Here is a 16,526-nt window from a genome sequence, read left to right as displayed (position 1 = left end):
AGTAAAATTAAAACTAGAATCTAGGCCTCAGTATTCCTAATCTTGTACACTTTGTGTTACATATAATCACATACATACAATCTCCTTTTTATATTATGGATAAATCTGCAAGTAATTACTTATCATGTATAATTACCTTTTAATATAGAAAAAGTGTCATTTTCTTCTTTCTTATATTATCACCCATCCCTGTGACTGACTTAAAATACCTGTCATATAATTTCTAAATTATAATTCAGTTTAACCTTTAAAATATATTCTTCTCTTGGGGCGCCTGGGTGGCGCAGTCGGTTAAGCGTCCGACTTCAGCCAGGTCACGATCTCGTGGTCCGTGAGTTCGAGCCCCGCGTCAGGCTCTGGGTTAATGGCTCAGAGCCTGGAGCCTGTTTCCGATTCTGTGTCTCCCTCTCTCTCTGACCCTCCCCCGTTCATGCTCTGTCTCTCTCTCTGTCCCAAAAATAAATAAACGTTGAAAAAAAAATTTTTTAAATATATTCTTCTCAAAGGGATATGTTTATAAATTTAGTGTGCATTATTAGTAAAATGTATATTATATTTATTTATTTTTAAAATGTATATTATTTACATAAAAATAACAACACAATAGTATACATTTCCAAATACAGTACAATATTGCAAAAGTAGTTATTCTAAGCATAAATGTGATGATAGAAACGATGAGACATTGTACATTATAAAAAGGAAAAAGGATTCATTTGTGTAGCACCTTCCTAAATAGTATCCAATAATAAAATATTTTTGTATCTATGACAATTTTTAATACCACAAGTCACAATTAACTAATTTAGTCAAGACAACCATGGGTTTGGGAGAGGGAAAATAATCATTCAAATTTTATCTTTGCACCTTTAAGCAAATTTAGCAACCATATTATTCAGTTTTTAGATGTTTGATCTTCTCAAATGCAGTCTATTGTTCTCATAATTGGAAAAACTAATTAAAATGTGTAGAAATGAATCAGATTAGATGTGTGTTAAGAGAAACCATTTGTTTTCAGAAATCTAACATATTGAAGGCATTGACATTGTGGCTAAAAAGTCTGTTGTCTTTGACAGTCTGGGCACTTGTCCAATTTAATCTAGCACATTTTCAATATGTAAATCATTAACATTTATTGCTGTCACTTTCGGATAAAATTTTACCATGGCTCAATCAAGGGAAAGAAAAAAGAAAGCTTATTTTTAGTTTTGATCTCCTCAGTGGCTGATACGGGCAAATGTTTCCTGAAGGAAGCTGAGGGTCTTCCAAGGTTCCAAAGGTACCCTTTACTTGCCACACCCTTTTCAACATCGACCATAAAACTCAATGAAAAGATTAATGACAAGGTTAAAAGTGTACAAAGAAATATGAAAGTAAGTTCAGAAAACTTACAATCTTGAAAGGGTACTTGGTAAAATAAACTTTAGAAACCACTTCTAAATAACCTACAGGCTCAAAAATGGCCAAAGTTGCTTTTCACTTGAGGTTTGGCTGAGTTTTTTTATTATATATACTTGCTACTTTTTAAATCTGTTGGTCTGAAGGCTGAAACACATATGTTCAGTGGTGACTGAACTTTCCCCAACTAGCTTGGCACATAATGAACTAACTATACAGTTCATGGAGTTCCAAAAATAACCAAAGAAGAACCAAGAGCTCAGTAGTATCTCTACAGAGAAAATGTAGATTCTAGCTAAGTTTTGTTTGTTTGTTTTGTTTTGTTTTTTAAATACTGTCCTGGATCATGTGATATTACTAGCATATTATCACTTCCTCCGAAACCCCCAAAAACAGTCAAATCTCCTGTGTATGTATCAAATAAATGCACTATCTAGGTACAATGCTATCATTTTATGACCTTTCCAGTATTGTATGTTAGTGTATTTCTTTTTTTTTAATGTTTATTTTTATTTCTGTGAGAAAGTCAGAGAAAAAGAGGGAGACACAGAATCTGAAGCAGGCTCCAGGCTCTAAGCTGTCAGCACAGAGTCAGATGCGGGGCTCAAACTCATGAACCATGAGATCATAACCTGAGCTGAAGTTGGACACTAACCGGCTGAGCCACCCAGGCACCCCTTTTAGTGTATTTCTTTATGAAGCATATGCACATGTAGTCTGTATGTTACCTAATGCCTCCCTAAGCTAACAAAATTTAGTGAATCTTGCTTCAAACCCAAATTTCTTGGCCTACTACAATCAAAAGTCTTGTACTTCTGTTTTACTTCTTGGTTCAGAGCAGTCTACATATACTTCTAACCCATGTGAGATAGTGTTTGGATGTTCCACTTTCCTGCTGATTTCCACAGAAATTTCAGACACGCTCAGCATTTTGTGATGCTTAGCAAATTTACAGATGGCCCATGAGTGAGACGGGAGTATCTCATTAGTCATTAAAGCTCTTTTGTCATCTTTCCTCTACACTCCTTCCTGAGCCCAAACTCCTGATATGTGTCCCTCCTCACCATGCACAATGTACCGCAGTGAGTCCAATGTCCCTCCATCCCTATCCTCCCTCCCTATGATACCTCTACTGTGTGTACTAGAAATAGCCAGAAGGCCAGTTTATCAGCTCCAACCCCCCTTTAAATTCTGACAAATGGACTTTATCCATCGCATTACATACACACAAAAAATTCTTCCAATAATTTGGGTTCCATCTATGAGAATGAGGAAAGAGAACTTAAAAGCAATGGAAAGCAAAGAGACATAATTATGTTTCTTTTTCATACTCTTTTTTCTGGTTTTAATGGTAAAATACATTGATGATCAATTGATTATTTTTTTTTCCTAAGGGGAAATATCTAATTTTTTTAAAGAACAAACAAAAATATGCAAATTATTTTTTTGAGTCCTGGGGAAAAATTTTCTACCTTTTCTGCTGACTATAATAGTCAAAATCAAACTAGAAACTACAAAGGTACTGGGACTAGAAATTTCACCTGCTTAACTGAAATATATTATCCAGACAACTGAACTATTATACTTTGCCTAAATCATGATTATTTCCCCCACACTAACTAGAAAATTGTATTACTATGGCATTTACTCTTGGATGGAAAAAGCATTTGGAATGGTGGAATTCAGGGGCACCTGGGTGGCTCAGTTGGTTAAGCGGCCATCTTCAGAGCACGTCATGAGCTCACAGTTCGTGAGTCCGGGCCCAGCATCCGGCTCTCAGCTGACAGCTCATAGCCTCAAGCCTGCTTTGGATTCTCTGTCTCCCTCTCTCTATCTTTGTCCCTCTGCCACTCACGTTCTCTCTCTCTCTGTCTCTTAAAATATAAATAAATAAGACATTAAAAAAAACTATTTGAAATGGTGGAATTCAAATAAGAATAATTATGTATTTTTTTCCCTCTGATTCTTCTAAAAGTGCCTACCATGTGTTTAAGATAATAACTGCAAAAGTTTGAAATAGTAAATATCTTCTTAAAAAAGATATATTCCGGGGCACCTGAGTGGCTCAGTTGGTTAAGCGTCCGACCTTCGCTCAGGTCATGATCTTATGGTTTGTGCATTTGAGCCCCACCTCGGGCTCTGTGCTGACAGCTTAGAGCCTGGAGCCTGCTTTGGATTCTGTGTCTTCCTCTCTCTCTGACCCACCCCCACTCACACTCTGCCTCTCTCTTTCAATAATAAATTAACATTAAAAATTTTTAAATACACACACACACACACACACACACACATATATTTTTTTTTCCTCCATTTATTTTTCTGTTAGTTACAGGCTGCTTCATTTAGAAATACAACTTTGTAATTACTCTTTGCATAATGTTAAAATCTTAGGATCACATACAAAATTATTGGCTTGTATAGATAGTCTATTTACAGGAGACAATAAACTACTGCTTTACAAACTGACAAAGATTACTTTGACATTTGATTCATCTTGCAGTTCTTTGTAATCTTTCACAGTTAAATGTTGAGTACATTCCAACGTTTTAATGGGAGATTTAGCACAGATTATTGAAATGTATTTAGAGAGACCATTCTCCACTTTAACACTTAATGGGGTCTTTAAAAATATATATAATATCAAGGTCATCTATATCCTGCAGAGTTATATAGATTCTTTTACATACAATATTTCAAAGATGGTCATGGTATTTACTTATTTTCATAGGACTTTCTACTTTATTATAGACCTGTGATTAAGTTCCATATGTATATTGCCTAAAAAAGGAGACAGGAGGAGGTCCCAGACATTGTAGGAAAATGATGCCCTAAGAAGTGTTGAAACCAAAGGGAAAAAGAGAGAGACAGAGCTTCCTATAGATAACAGACACTAAGACATTCCAATATGTTTTGAGTTGAAGAATATAAGCCACTAGATCATTTTTCACAAATACAGATTCTTCAAAAACATGGTCTCTAGCATTCATTTTTAAAGTAATTTTTAAAAATTCAGGTGTAAGTATTTTGTTCTGGATCTACTCAAGTTCCTAACCAAACTTCCACTCTGAATAAGTGACTCCCCTGTTAAAATTAGGCATGTGTGGTTTTATTATGATCTTTTTTCCCCTCTGTTTTCCATTGCTCTAGCATGAAAATATTTTGTCTCTTGTGAACTTATTCTAAAACAATATAGAACATTGACTATTCTTAGAGTATCGCCCTATTTTTCAGAAAAGAATGGAAGTCAGCAACAATGCTGTATTAGATAATCAAAGTTGACTTCAACCTCTTGTCCCTAAACTCTTTCATCAGAAGATGATTAATGGAAAAAAGGCAGAAAATGTGATGCTCACAGTTTCTGCTTACTTTTAAATAACAATCATCCCCTTTCACTAGTTTATTTACATTTGTCTCCTTGTCTAGCTCTCCCTTTTTCTTAATGTTGTACCTTGAACTCCAACCGACTGGCCATGCCAATCAACTTATCTGAACATTTGGGAAACACATTAGCCAGGTTAGTTTCTCCAATCCAATTTCATCCTAATCCCTATAAATCAACATCGTTCAAATCCATCACATGATGGCTGAGACTCAAACAGAACAAGTTGGGAAATTGATGTCTATACCATTGTTCTATTAGATACACTCCCCACCTTTTTTCATGGCTGCATGTTCTTAAACTGTACACTTTCTTCAGGTAAAACTCAGATTTTACACCACCTCTTTTATTGTTGTTGTTATTGTTTTTTTATCTCTTTAGCCTTCAATACTAATCATTAACAGTGTCACCTACTGTATGGTTATTATTTTCTTCTTCTCCTTAATGGGATTGTATATTCTTGGAAAGCAAGGAATCCATCATTTACGGATATTCTGCTTAATACAGGAAATGATGCCTTAAATGTGGTAGGTTCTCAATCAGAAGTTTTTAAATCAGAAAATATCTTGAAAGGCTTGATGGAGGTATCATATTGATATAGGGCATTGTGTATTTTGCATTAGTTGTCATCCAGTGTTTATGTAGATTCTAGCTCTGAGATTACATGAATAATTCAGGGAATTACATTAAGGATATTTCCAAGGTATATCAAATAATTCCTGAAAACAAAAGACCTGGATTTATCAAAAAAATTAACTTAAATTTCCCTTCAGCCATTATGAAACAGATAAGGATTTTAAAAACACAAACAAACCTTAAAAAGTTACAAGGATTTTAATGCTGTGTCATGACTGAAAGGTAACTGAAGACATCTCTCTACTTTGGCTATGTTGCTATAACTCACTTGAGTGTTAACTTTTGTCATACATGAATGATGAGAAAACTAATCCCACCTCCCAAAGTCCTTTTACCATTGTTATGAAATAAATATCCAGTTTATAGCGCAACAAGATAATTCTTCCCTTGGTAGACAATACAAATATGTCAAAATAGTTCCTGAATATTGTGAACTAAAGTTTTAACTGTGGCAGTTGCATAAGAGAGTGTATTAGAATATACTACTTTTTTCACATTGAAATATGGGGGCCTCTATTGATAAAGAGTCTAAAAATACTGAATTAGATTTGTATATGTGCAATTTAAACTTGTGCCTCCCTGGGGTACCTCGGTGGTTCAGTCAGTTAAATGTCTGACTCTTGATTTCCTCTCAGTTCATGACCTCACAATTCATAAGATATAGCCCCACATCAGGCTCTGTGCTATGAGCACAGAGCCTGCTTGGGATTCTCTTTCTCCCGCTCCCTCTGCCCCTTCCCCTGCTCACGTGCACGTTCTCTCTCTCCCTCAAAATAAATAAATAAACTTTAAAAAATAAACCTCATGTGCCTCCCTAATAAAGTGGAATTCTTCATATCTAGTATACTTATTTCATTATCATTTTAGTAGAATGTTTATTAGAATTAACCTTTACTAGATTCATTTTTTTCACATTTTTCACCAGAAGGATTATAGGAGTTCTTTAGAAATACAGAGATCATGGATGCATGTTTCTCCCAACAGAATTTTTTTTAAACAAAATTCATATATTTCTCCAAAGAACATGTTTCCAAAGTTAGAGGGATTTGGACCTGCTCTGATACTGGCTAATTAGCACTTTATGGGTTTGGGAGGCAGAGGACTATAAATGCTTTCTTTTTTTTCTCTTTGAGATGCTAACTGTAAACAGTAGGTATAAAACATCAACACATGTTTATTTGCTTTTGGTTCAAAGACTCTCCTAGTTCACAGTTCTCAATTTATCTTTTATGATTATATCTTTTTAAAGCTTGATTAGATCCATTCTTTCCCTCTCTCTTATCCTTCCCACTGCATTTGCAGTTTTGCTATATACCCCTTACATGGATAGGTAGAGAAGAGAGGGAGGATGGTGTGGGAATGCCGTGGACAAGTAACAAATATACTCAAGTTGTAGTTATTTGCCTAGTGTCGAAGATATTCAATCTCTTAGGCTTTAGCTGTAATATAAAAGGGCCAGATTAAATGACCTCTAATTTTTCTTTCAGCAATAAAATTCTGATTCTAAATATAGGAAAGTATGCATATTCTTTCTGGCCATCAGAATGCCACATAGCATTTTACTTCAGTTAGACTGTTAGAAATAAGACTGCAACATAAAACATGTCTCAATCACTAATGGCACCCAACCCAACCACATGACCTGATTTCTTCCTAATTGATTTATTCCACCCACCCCCTCTCTCTCACATACACACACTGTCCATAAATCCACACTCTGAAAGTGCCATTTATTTTAGTTAAAACTTTTCCTAAACTAGTCTTTACTAATGGTGCTTAATCTCTATGTGGCTTAAAGTAACAAACCAAGGAGTCTGTGTGTGGTGAGCATGTGGTCACGAACAAGAGGAAATCTGAATTTAAAGGGCAGAAAGCAATGGAAAATGGAAGCCAGCCGACTAACTCTGTTTTTCCAGCTGTTTCACTAGTAAAAGAAATTCTAATAAAACAGATAGTATTTCTTTATAGCCTCATTAGTTTTCCCTATGTAAACTGACAATGCAGGGCAGTGTTCCCTGAATCCAATGTTGAGATAGAGTAATCTTTTATTTTTAAAAATATATTTCTTGATGATGTTTAACAAAGTGGCAAAATTTCATGAACATATTAAATGAAAATGTGAGGAAATTCTAATGCTTGATAAATAAATTCATTTCCTACTATGTACATCAAAGTATATATTAGCATAGAGTGATTAGAATATGGCAGAGATTTATAGGTTTAAATATAAAAGGGTCTTAGTAATATATGCAATCTATTAATTATCTAGGTAGAAACAATGATTAGCTTTAAAAATACACAGAGGAGAAAAAATCTCTTATGAAACATCCAGTTACCTCATTTTCTAAAATATCTCTGTGATCTGCTAAAATCAAGGTGATGATTCAATTTAGGGCTATCTAAGCAAAGCTCATCCTACATAAATTAATTATGTCAAGTGTTCTTATTTTTTTTCCCCCACAATTCACCCTTAACATTGACTGTCTGATATTTAGGCATGTGATACTAGTAAATGAATAAAATTTGTAAGTACTCCCTCATTAATGTTTTTCATAATATTTTTTTTAAAATGCAATGAAATGAAAAGAGAAAATACAGAGAGCACAGCATTTTAAATGTAAGATTTATGTTTAGTTTTTCCTATCAATCATAGTATTCTCACACAATTTTTAGCACAATCACAATACTGTTATTCACATTATTATGTGATTTTTACATTTATTTATTTTTGAGAGACAGAGTAAGACAAATTGAGAGTGGGGGAGGAGCAGAGAGAGAGGGAGACACAGGATTGGAAGCAGGCTCCAGGCTCTGAGCTGTCAGCACAGAGCCCGACGCGGGGCTTGAACCCACAGACCGTGAGATCATGACCTGAGCCGAAGTCAGACGCTTGACCAACTGAGCCACCCAGGCGGCCCTATTATGTGATTTTTAAAGTGGCTTTTAAATAGCCCTACAAGCACAAACATTAGACTCACTTATTAATCTGTAATAACAAATTAATCTATAATAACAATGCAATTGTAGAGAATGTGAAAATGCTTCAAACCACAATGAAATCAGCATCTTAAAGTAATTACTCACAGTACCCATTGATATTATCATATATTATCATTTGCATCAACTCAAGGTAACAGTAAAAACTCTTGTCATCTACCCATTAGTCATTCCAATTATGGGAGTTCTTTCTAATGTTACTATCTCCTGATACTGTCAATTAACTAGGCCTCAATCATATGCCCGTTTTCAAGAACAGGTACATCTCAGGTTACCTTTTGTAAAAGTGTCTAGAGTAAAGGAAAACAAACAAACAAACAACAACAACAAAAAACAAGGATAGAAAGGGAAGCAAAAAGCCATGTATGTAGGTAGCCACCTAGACCAGTCTGTAACAGTGACATGGAACCTTAGCTGGAAAACACTAGTAGCCTATGGGGCAGTGTATGGGGTTGTAGGGCAGTGATTAGAAATATTAAATTTGGGAATTGCCATCAAAACACAGAACAACAAAAAGCAATATTCTTTTATTTTTGTTCCTTATTGGATAAGTAGATCTCTGGAGTGAAGAAATGTCTTCTTTTAACACTGGGGACTGTAAGCAGTAAATATAGTAAAAAAAAAAAAAAAAAAAAAAAAAAAAAAAAAAAGGCATAAAAAGACTGAGTAGGGAAGACCACAGTTTTCAAACCGCTCCTCTGCTCAGGTCAATTCTGGCCTCCCTTTGAAGGGTAGGGTAAGTGAAAACAAGATGAGGTGTGCAAGGCAGGGCACACGGACAGAAAAGAGGGTTCAGACATACAGAAGAGGAAAGAATGAGAATCAAGAAACTGAAGTTCAACAGAAAGGTAACTGGCTGAGGAAAAAATTCAGAAAATAGTCCGAAGCTATCTAACTAGGTGAAAGATTAGATACTAGGGAAAACAAAGAATTGAATGGAAATTCAAGCTAAGAATATTAAGAAGGTTGCATTTACAGTTTAAAGATTAAAGCAACTATGCTACTTGGTTTAACTATAACTTTTAAATTAAGAGTTTCTTACTTTGTTATGCAGTATCTTTATTAACTGATATAGTCAGATTGTACAGAACAATGGATCATAGTTATGTTGAAATTAATACATAATGAAAAATTCTAAATTCTTTATGAACTATCATAAAAAATAACGAGAGAATTTACATGTAGTTTATGTAGACCATTTCCATATTTGTTTTTCTTAAAAAATTTTGCAGATTTAAAAAATGAAAAATATGTAAACCCAAAGACTAAATCTGAAATAATTCTTATTAAAGATGAGTAACATTGAGTTCCATGCATAAGAATAATAGAAACAAAGATAGAGATATGTATCATAATAATAATAAAAATGAATTATATTATCAGTATATATATGCTCCAGGTAATGATTTTTGTCTGCCAATGTTTAGCAAAATATGGGCAGAACCAAATCATATCAGTCCTGCTGCTCACAGTACCAGGGGATCAGACTTCCATAATAACACTGTGTTGCATATCAGAACACTTACATAAGATATCTCTTTCGTTAGGGGCACCTGGGTGGCTCAGTTAGTTAACTGTTGACTTCGGCTCAGATCACGATCTCACAATTTGTGAGTTTGAGCCCCACGCCCCTGTGCTGCCAGCTGAGAGCCTGGAGCCTGCTTCAGATTCTGTGTCTCCCTCTCTCTTTGTCTCTTCCCTGCTCATGCTCTGTCTCTGTCTCTCTCAAAAATAAATAAACATTAAAAAAATTTTTTTAAGGCTATCTTTATTTATTTAAAAAAATTTTTTTTTCAACATTTATTTATTTTTGGGACAGAGAGAGACAGAGCATGAATGGGGGAGGGGCAGAGAGAGAGGGAGACACAGAATCGGAAACAGGCTCCAGGCTCTGAGCCATCAGCCCAGAGCCTGACGCGGGGCTCGAACTCAACGGACCGCGAGATCGTGACCTGGCTGAAGTCGGACGCTAAACCGACTGTGCCACCCAGGCGCCCCAAGGCTATCTTTATTTAAATAAATATGTATGAAGCTAGGATATCTGGTGCTATGTTTTAAATGATTGAATAAAAAATTTTATGAACTTTTTTAGATATGAAATAATGGCCTATATTATCACAACATTAACTCCAGCCTACCCATAAGTTCTCTAACTTCTACTAATTATAGTGCCTTGATATATTCTATTCCAGAATCTGTCAACATAGCCTATATGATTTTATAGACAATTTGTGCCTTTGTCCAAACCTTAACATATGCATATACCTACATATTTATGAAAAAAATCAGCTATGCTGTTGTTAATTCCCTTCACTAGATAAACATTTCTTAAATGCCCTTTCACAACATACTTTTTTGTAACTAATATTTTCAGAAACAAAGACAAAAGTAAATGTATTATTTTGTTCAATTTGGGTCAATTCATGTTCAATATCATGAACATGATATATGTATATATTTTAGAAAGCTATGATACAAACCTTGTTTTATTATGCTTACTTCCTTTTCTAATTATATATTCTTGAAAGAAGAGTTCTATTTTTCTTTTATGCCCAGTGCCATCAAGCATTCTTAAAAGAGCTTTTGCTTTAGCTAGAAATGATTTTTTAATCCGTTATTGTGTCAAGAGTAGAAAACTCCATATTAGTGAGGTTTAGACAGATGAGCATAAATGAGTAAGGAAAACCAGGCTAGAAGGGGATAGCCCTACTCAGCCCCCCTCTATCCTTCCTAATCCTCTGACTTTTTAAGACCAATGAGAAAGATACAGCATCAACTGAAATCTGACTTTTAAAAAAAAGTTTATTTATCTATTTTGAGAGAGACAGTGCACGTATAAGTTCGAGTGCGAGCAGGGGAGGGGTAGAGAGAGAAGGCAAAAGAATCCCAAGCAGGTTCCACCCTGACAGCAAGGAGCCCAAGGACAAGGGAGATTCTGAACCCATGAAGTCATGACCTGAGCCTACCAAGAGTCAGCTGCCAAACCAACTGAGCCACCCAGGCTCCTGTAGACAATATATTCTTAAGAGGCATGGAGTATATCTTAGTCATCTTTTAATTCCCTTAGCTTCATACAAAATTATAAAAATAATGCCTAACATGTAGTAGATTTTTACTCTGTGTCATATTTGCTAAATGTTTTACATACATTACCACATTTAAAATTCATAAGGAAAATATGAGGTAGCAACTAATTCATCTTTAGTTGATAGCCTAGTAAAAAAAAAAAAGCCAATGGAAGTTGAGGAAATTGCCATGAATTACATGGCTCCTAAATGTTGGAGAAATATTTCAAACCCAGGCAATCAGCTCCTAAGCCTGACCTATTTGCCTTAGCCACAGCTTGTGCAAAACAGAAACAGTTGTTCCATGGTTTAAACCAGGCAAAGATAATAGGTAGGAGGGCCTATTCACTACTATCCTGTAAATTATCCATTAAATTTAAGTAAATAAAACCTTTTACCTAATATGTGAATTTATAAAACATAGTTCCTTTATGACTAGTTCATAGCACAATCATATAAATACTCCCTCACTTTTTTCCTCTTTACTACTGAGATAACACAGAAACAAGAATGAAATGTATAATTTGTATTTTAGTATGTGTTCCCTGAAAGAGATGTTGGACTAAATGGCTTAAAAATAAATTGGGGAATATTGCACTACAACACCTCATTTCGCACATTGTACTGAACACCCTGGTATAATTGGGTGGGGAAACTGAGTCACAGTTTTGCCTGCTAAAGTGGGTGGTACAAGGAATTACCGCACTTTATTTTGGTGTATAAATTCCACCTGAATAATATCAGAAAAGTCAGGCAATTTTTCCATTTGTCATGTTAGAATTAAATGATGATATGACTTTTATCAGTGATACTCTAAAACAAATAAGTGAAATACTCCGTGGGGGGGGGGGGGGGGAACCAAAACTACCTTTGACTCATGACCGTAAAATTTACGAATGTGGCTATTTTAGTATTTTACAAAAGCGATTTCCATTTAGCATAGCAATTATTTTTGTACCACTGAAGGAAGTACAGTTGTGAAATCTGCATTTTAACACACATAGAGTTGTATTCTTAAAGTCTACTAGGCCAGAGATTGGTATTTTATTCCCAGAACTATTTTATTCATTTATTTCTTAGTTGTCAGTTTGCTTTGTTTTGTTTATATACTTTGCAGGACCTGCTAACAGGTCCTAAATAATAGAAGCACACTAAATCTAATCATTTCTTTTAAAGGTAAATATGTATCTTTCCATTAAAGATCAATCAATAAAGTTTTAGGTGGAAGCTTAGAAAAAATGATACCTGAGTTTGACGTGACTGGAATCCTAAAAACACACAATGTTCTAGAATACCATTTGCTGTTTCATTTAATAAGTAGCTGACTAATTTTATTCTTCCTAAACTGCATCCAATGAGTAAAACGTGTTTTCTGGTGTTTGCTCATTTTATATATATTGTACATTTCAAGGTGTTAAACATAACTTCCACAAAAACAAAGTTTTTTCCCCTCTTTTTTCTCCAATGAAAGACGTCATATTGGTGCACTGAAACATACACCATAAAGCTCTTGACAATGGCCAAGTTTTTAATTCATGCTGTTTTAATGTAAACAAGTAAATATGACATATCATTTTTGGTCAACACTGACTCTTCAAAGGCCCAAAGTAATTGATGTGTGTTTTGTTTATAGACCTGCTCATAATATTGCTTTGTTTATTTCTATCTCATAACTCTTACACATGGTATTTTACTCCAGACATCTTTTGATTTGCAAGTATGCAGACATATTTCGTAAGCTAACAAAAGCCATGTCTTTCCTGCCTACGTAACAATAGTAGGATCACAGTACAAAGCCCAGAGACCTAAATCAAGGTAATTTTCTAAGAAGGTTAAAAGTGTTTTAAGAAAGGTATCTCTGAATTATTGGCACTTCATGATCCTGGAACTTAGAGCTAGACAGAGTTTGATTCACTACTTTTGTGCTTTCTGACCTACTTCTGCTCCTAATACTCTAAATTGCTGATTCAGATATAATTCATTTGTTCTTTGATTTTTAGGCGTTTATTAATTTAAGGCGTTTATCATGCTCATAAAAGAGGCTAGAAAAGCATGATATAGGAAAAAAGAACAGAACTTCTCATTTCCATATGTGACATATTTTTTTCTGAGAAGAAATCTTCCCTATCTTATACCTACTCCCATTCTTCCCACCTATACTTCCCACACTTCCTGTACTTCCCACCACTACTACCTATAATCTTGTAACTTTCTAGAGAGTCTGTTATCCAACAATTAGGCACAAAATACATATAAATGAAATTATGCACGAGAGAGTATCCATTGCATGAAACTTATTTAATCTTCTTAGCAAGAGACTCTATGTCTGGTAATGTAACATAAATGAAGACCTAGCTTAGGTTGTCAGGAACCTCACTGAGATGTCACTACATTTCAAAATATAAAGTAAATAGAAAATAAAACATAATTTTCTAGGTCATGGCTTTGCAATGGATCTTCACATTTCACACAGAAAGGAAGGGTATCTGTTTACTTTCAATGGGTTGTCAACCCATTATGCTGCATGACTATATTGATTATTTCTCTGGCATTGCAAATCTTAATTATTGACTAAAGGAGCGAAAATTTACAGTTTATCACTATGCTGGAAACCATTAGAGCAACAGATTGAATACAGTTCTCTTTCATTGTTAAAAAATCCTTGTAGATCTCATGTTCTTTAGTAGAAAGTGAACTTCAGGGATTTGGGGACAGCAATTCCTAACGTAACTGCAGACTGGAATTGCCTGGAGTAGTTTCAAAACACTAGATTCTACACCCCATGCCTAGACATACTGACTTAAAAACTCTGGGTGTGGTCTTGGCATCAGGATTTTTAAAGCTCCCAGATGACTCTTACGTGTAGCCAATGTTGAGAATCACTGTTCTTAAAGGTCTTAGGTTGAACCCATTCACTCATTCCCAAAACTCAGAATTACTGATTTATTTTATTTCTGGTTTAATTTCTTCTGTCTTATACCCTTATGATGTAGGGACAAACTGCTGATGGGAATGAAAGCCCAGAGAAAGCATGAACTCTAGTATAGAATTTATTTGGGGGCATGGAAGACGTTTCTGAAGACCTGATTATTTTGAACTTCTGGTATTTAAGACAGGCTCCTTCATGCCTTTGCTCTATCCCTCAAATATGGCCAAGATGGGGGCGGGGGGGGGGGGGCGGGGAAGGAGAGAAAGAGAGATCATGTGAGCACCAGAGCTAACAAGAGAGATTTGGAAATCAAGAAATGGAAAGGATAAAAGCAGTCCCCCATCTCTACCACCAACCACTATAAACAGTTTTGGATTTTTAATGCTGGGCATTTAAAGACAATTTGGCAAACTGGAGTCAAGCTGTTTGTCAACTGATCAGTCAGGCAGTGATACTGATTCTGCAGTTGCAGGCACTACTGGGAATTTGGAGGTAAATAACAAAACAAATCCTGCAGAAGTGCCTTCCCTCAGAGGCTTGGAGACCTTTGGTTAAATGCAAATATCTCTTCCTTGGCATTCCAACTGAACTCTGCTCTCAATCTAGTTTATAACCATGATAAAAACTGTAATCCCTTCTAGCAGAATAATTAATGCCAACAATGGGTTTAAAGCCAATATTCTAAACCAATTTTAAGATAATGTTTTTATTTCAAAACTGACCTCTTCTTGTTGTCTGTGCCTCTTTTATGGCCTGGTGTGCCTGGTATACCAGTTCTTTATGAAGTTGGCTTATGTTGCTGACAAGAACAGGTGGTCACTGAGGAGAGGATTCATGCTACACTTCTATTTGTATTGAAAGATGTAACACACAACATTGCACAGGATGGGCACCCTAAAATATTCCGGGAATTCAATAGAATTCTTTGGGTCTTTTTTTTTTTAATTTAAATAATGTATTAACGGAATCTATCTAAAGTAGGGAGGATGAGTGGGAGGCAAAGGAATAAGAGACAGATAGACACAACATTGTTTATAAAAGTCTAAAACCTTTTTTTCATACTGACCCATAATTTGCCAATAATCAACCCTAACCATATTTCCCAGCTTTCTCTTCAAGGTGAACATAATTTGTAGTGTTGGCACGTAATACAGATACTTGTATACCTTGAAAAATATCTATGAGGGGGGGCTGGGTGGCTCACTAGGGTAAGTGTCCAACTCTAGATTTCAGCTCAGGTTATTATCTCATGTTTCCTGAGTTCGAGCCCCTCATGGGGTCTGGGCTGACAGCATGGAGTTGGTTTGGGATTCTGTCTCCCTCTCTCTTTGCACCTGCCCCACCCCTTCTCAAAAATAAATAAATAAACATTTAAAAATATCTATGCTATTAATGGACCTCAGCAAACTTATCTTTAGTTATAAAAATCTAATATATAATCTATAATCTACCCAGAAGCAGTTTTAGAAAAGGTTTTAAAATTCTGTTTTATTATCAAATATTTATTAGAAAATTTGGAAAGCAAATATGGTTATTTGTTGTAAAGATAATTTCACCTAAGTGCTCAGGACACCGAATTTCACTTCCAAAGCATACATAAATGACACATCTTAACTCTAGGCCACCTTTAAATCAGTTCCTGTTACACATTCCATCAGCACCTGAGCTCTGAGGCTTTCACCATTTCGTGAATAATTTCAGGCTAAGCTTGATAATCTTTTTCTCACTTCAATTAAAAAAGAAGAAAAACCAAAGAGGGGACATGAGGAAAATAAACACAAGATTATAAACTGCTGGATGAGTCTATTTTATGCTTTAAATTTCTAATGTAACATCTGATACGTCTACACATAGCTATATGTATAGAAAAGTGTCAAATACATATCAGAAAATTAGATAGGAGGAGAAGTAAATAGTGCAGAGGATCATTCAAGATTCTATAAAGAAAAACTGCTGAAAATAAACCAACTACAAAAGAGACATAGCTAATATACGCACAATGAAGTGAGAAGCAATCCTTTCCTTTCACCTAAAATCAGAATGTTTTATTTTTCTGTAGCAAAGCAATATGTACTCCTTTTTTCTTCAACAAAATATAGCCTATTGAATGTTCTCCTCCTGT

At 35.1% G+C, this 16,526-nt stretch overlaps 1 protein-coding gene across 1 annotated transcript in view; it reads right to left on the bottom strand.

Moving 5' to 3' along the window:
• The window catches only part of SEMA3C (semaphorin 3C), a 176,986-nt gene that overhangs the window by 141,954 nt on the left and 18,506 nt on the right, over nucleotides 1-16,526 (bottom strand). The window lies entirely within an intron of this gene.

The sequence above is a fragment of the Puma concolor genome, chromosome A2, assembly GCF_028749965.1.
Source record: "Puma concolor isolate L17-30 chromosome A2, mPumCon1.1.hap2, whole genome shotgun sequence".
Taxonomy (NCBI): Eukaryota; Metazoa; Chordata; class Mammalia; order Carnivora; family Felidae; genus Puma; species Puma concolor.
The sequence above is the reverse complement of the archived record's forward strand: the minus strand, read 5'-3'. Positions and strand labels throughout refer to the sequence as shown.